Raw genomic sequence first — 4,550 nt, 5'->3', positions numbered from 1 at the left:
ATAATTCCTAAAACAGCAGTGCCAAAAAGCTTGAAAATGTTCTCTTAATATATATGCATTGCATTACCTGTTCGATAATCGTTACCCAGGTTGTCACCCAAAAATCTTCGTGAGTATTGGCAACGCTTAAGTCCTATAAACAGGCATAACTAAATTTGATGTTTGCATCAGCTTTGTGCAGTTTAAGAAACCGGTATCAAACATGCATGATAGGTCTTTTGCTATATTGAGCTTTAGTTAAACAACATTAGGCTTTAGTGAAACCAAGCTTGAGTGGAAAGATGCACTTGATAGCATACTTCAAAAGGACGCCAAAGTTATGATAACATAGCCTTAAGCCAAAAATTCTTGTCTGACAACCTAGGCCATGATTATCAAAAGAGAATTGCAGTACATGCACACATATTTGCGCATTTAACAGGAGCACATTTCCAGAAGTTTCGCATCGGTAGTTTTGAACATACACATTTATTATTATGAAACACCTGTGGGCTATTTATTAAAAAGCAAACCTGCGAACCACCCCAACGTTATTATCGTTCCTTAATGAGTATTGGACGAGTGTGGATTCCTGGGCGAATTGGTGTTTCCTATATTGCTTTAGAATTCCAGGTAAAATTCGGTTTATTCATATATCCTTATTAAACCTATTTAATAAATGTTGCGTGAACAGCTTCGTAAACATGGCCAAATATACAAATTCTTTACCTCAATATTTGCACGGATGTATGCAAAGCATTCCGAATTGTTTGGATACTGCCATTGAACAATTTCAGACGAATTCGAGTTTGAGCTACATTTATAAGATGGTTCTCAGGGGTGCACTTTCCCAGTACAGTGTTGTTGTCATGGTTCCCCACAGAAAAAACGCAGAATGTGGGAAAGTAGAAAAAACATTTATTACAAATTCACTTTTTCATACAAAGCAGTGTTTATGGCTATGTTCCCTACATTCTCCGTTTCACTCAGTCTAATATTACACTTGGAATTCACTCGCCTTTACGAATCCATCTTTACACTTTCCTCTTAGGTTCCTCTTTACAGTTCCACCTGAGTTGTGATGCCCACGCCAAGTTATCGTTTTTTATGCAGCACTAACAAGTTTCTAGGCCGATTGCAATCTGTCTTTTGGACAAGCTTTAAATGGTATCTATAATTTCCTGCACGAAAAAAGGCGCTTGGAAACATTCAGAGATAAGCTTCGCAATTTACGTAGTACACAAGCAGGCACAAAATCAGGGCACGCTGAAGATTTCCCGCGGTCATCTTGTTCCCTGCTGCCGCAGATGGGGGTATATATGTGAGGGGCCGTCACTTGGATTTCCCCACCTTGAAGAGCCTTCTACAGAAACTTTCAGAAAAAGAACAAAATCCAGTGCAACCATAAGCCCCTCACACCAAACCACAGGCATGTGAAGTACGAAAAATATATTGCGCGAAAATGAAGACGGAGACCAGAGCATGAAATGAAAGGCCACACCAGAGGAGCGATTTACGGCCTTTCCTAATAATTTCACATCATTTCAGTAATCGTTACACAGAGCAATTTGGCCGCATTATTCAGATTAACGCGAAGCCACTATAGTCATACCGGCCAACCTTCCCGAATTTTAATCGTGCCGTGTTCCAGTTTATCTCGCGAAATGTTTCTGCATGCTCACCCAGAACAGGCAGAAACTTTGGGCTACGAGATAAACTGACATACATTTGCAAAAGAGAAAACAAAAACGTTTCCGCGCCTTCATGTGGAATCACTAGTACACGCAACAGAGCGAACGTCGCACTAAACCCAGGAAACGTGCTTTCACGATGCTGACGCCACCTGCGTCACATTTTTGGCTGTACTTAAACATCCTCCTCCCCCCCCCCTTGTACTGGCAGTTTCATTTTGAACAAGGATCCCACGTAGAAGCCGAAACGTTTTTCATTTAAGTAAAGTGTTCTTATCGGTGGTTTCTTCCTCGGCTATCAGTAAAAAGGAATCGCCAACTTACATTTTTTCTTCGTCCAGATGTGTTGTGGGAGAGGATACATCTAGAACTTGCACCGATCTTCAAGTGGCATTCCCAGGAGGTCTGTACCTGTAATGACTCGAAGGGTTATTTGGGTTATAATGTAATAGGATTTAGAGCTGGGCAGTTGGTATACATTCATAATGAAAGAACACTTCAAACTTGACAAGACGAAAAAAAGAACACAGCACAAGCACTCACTAACAACTGGAGATTTCTTACAGAGCTATTTTAGAAAAAGAGTTCTTGTTGGCTCTGCAAAACCACGCATCTTATAGAATAGCTAGAGTTGCTGAAAAACTACAAAGCTCCATGCTGAGGAAATCGTTATGTGAATTCATAACGTTCATGTAGTAACGAACTGATAGAAAGACTCACTAAACATGAGGCAAAATAAGATACGAAATATAACATCATAACACTTGAAGAAAGGCCCCGCATTTTTACAAGTGAATCATACTTTTGTCTGTGCAGGCCTGGGTGCCATCTTTACAAAGAATATTTGAATGAATGTGTTTTAGTTATTGCATTTTTATACCGTTGTTTCCACGGAAATCAGACTTTATTTCAACTTGTGTCATACGCAGGGGAATCCTGGTTGTCAGCTCAATGAACACTGCCTGCAAGAAAAACAGTAGTGCTGATAAGTCATAGCATAGGTAGCCAGATGCAACCACACTTTTTTCACAGCCAGGATCCGATGGGGGTGCAGAACCCATTTTTACACCTGCACCTGTCTCTTTGTAATTCGTAACAATTTCTGTATCATCAAAAAACAACAATCAAGCAGCCTGCATGCTGGCTCATACATACCACCATTCTGTAAAGTCGCTTTACTGCACTACACTAGGATCACGCGAGACAATCATTTGCCCTGCAATACCACGCGAATAAATAAACGACTGATTTGTGCGGATGAGAATAATAAACCACTTAACATGGTGGAAATGGCCCGCTGTCTCAAAATGTCTAACACCAAATTTACCCACTCAAGGAAAAGAATGAAAAAAATGCGGAGTGTTGTACATACGAAAACGTTTTATTGTGCCGTAAGGCAAACTTTCACAAAAAAAGAGGCTTGTGCTGGACAAAAGTGAGTTTAGAAATTTCGGGCAGCATTAAGTGGACTACTTTTCTGTAGCACACACCTTTTGTTTATCCGGATATATTACTACAAGACCAATAAACTAGACACCATTTTGAATATATGCACCGAGAAAAATGAACATTTCCCGACGGCTGAAACAAAATGATAACACCCAGAGAACAGCGCGATAATATAAGACTTTAATGGGAAAAAATTCAATTATTCAAACAGAGCTACCTGACAATTACATGGGCCAATAAGTCGTCAAGTGCGCCCGATGCAGCGAACAGCGTAAACAAAACGCTCAACACATGACGAAGGCGCGCAAACAGAGCAGAAAGCAGGTCACGGGCGCCGTTATCTGTGCTTTCCCGATCGTCCGCTCTAGTCTGACGCAACGAACGCAAGCCCGTGAGTTCATTCAAATGCCGTCGCGGACAACAGAAAACGTCCAGCGAAGCAACCAGTCAGGTAACGAAAATCCCTCTCGAATACTGCAATTTCAAATTCAAAAGTCCCCAGCGAAAAGATACATCCAATGAAAGCACGGAAACCGTTAAGGGAATATACTCACCGAGTTCGCTTTCACTGGCGCCGGGGCATTGGTCCAACATGCGAACTTGATGCTGGTCGTAGAAGAAGGGGCCGTGAAGCGCTGCCAGTCACAAATGGGCTCGCCGCAGCCACCGCGACTCACGCCGACAAATGAGTCTTGTAACAGCAATCCTCGCTTCATCGTAGGGGTATCACAGCGGTTAAAAGGCTCGAGTGGCGCGAAAACGCGGCCACCGGGCCTGCCGGCGCCGCCATTTCTCTATATCCCGTCATGCAACGGAGAAATCAACGGCCGCCGGGAGAGAAGGCGCGACGAGCATCTCTTAGAGGTTACAGGGCGTTTTATAGGTTACAACGTAGAGGTTACATGTCAGATTTTGTTGATGGAACCTATAAATCATTATTGTAACCTATACATCGCTTTTAACCTCACGCTTGTAACCCTTAGAACGGACTGGGATAAAGAAAACATCAAAATGAATCCATTGTAACCTTTATTTTATAGGTTACTTCCGTTTAGAAGTTACATTATGGGTTACCAGGATTAGAGTGTATACTGTAGGATCCACTTCACGAACGTGAAGAAGAGGAAATCTGCACCCTTCTTTAGAAGTGTGTCAGAAATTCATAGCAAGACAATGACGAGCTAGCTTACTTCCTCAGTGCCTTCAGGCATGCCCAAGGAAATTATTCGAGGGAAGAATCCGAAAAGAGCTGCTAACGTTGCCAAAAGGACTCACCTGCTCTCCATGTATAGTTCTACTGTTCTTGAAGCCCTTTTGCATATATGCAAAAGTTTTTGAATGCTTTTTCTGTTTAATATGTTTAATGCATTTTCCGTCAAAACTCAATCGCACCATTCTTGAAAGTCAATTTAAATAAACTTTTTATAAGCA

At 41.7% G+C, this 4,550-nt stretch overlaps 1 long non-coding RNA gene across 1 annotated transcript; it reads right to left on the bottom strand.

The window, feature by feature from the left end:
- Nucleotides 1–948: 948 nt before the first annotated feature.
- On the bottom strand, nt 949–2,635 carry LOC144144176 (uncharacterized). Its single transcript, XR_013317182.1, has 3 exons — nt 2,551–2,635; nt 1,995–2,081; nt 949–1,342 (listed from the first exon to the last, which is right to left on the bottom strand). It is a non-coding gene; the product is annotated as an uncharacterized LOC144144176 (long non-coding RNA).
- Nucleotides 2,636–4,550: the final 1,915 nt, after the last annotated feature.

The sequence above is a fragment of the Haemaphysalis longicornis genome, unplaced genomic scaffold, assembly GCF_048455015.1.
Source record: "Haemaphysalis longicornis isolate Haplotype H1 unplaced genomic scaffold, Haemaphysalis longicornis Haplotype H1 scaffold_64, whole genome shotgun sequence".
Classification (NCBI taxonomy): domain Eukaryota; kingdom Metazoa; phylum Arthropoda; class Arachnida; order Ixodida; family Ixodidae; genus Haemaphysalis; species Haemaphysalis longicornis.
This window is presented reverse-complemented; position numbering and strand designations above follow the sequence as displayed.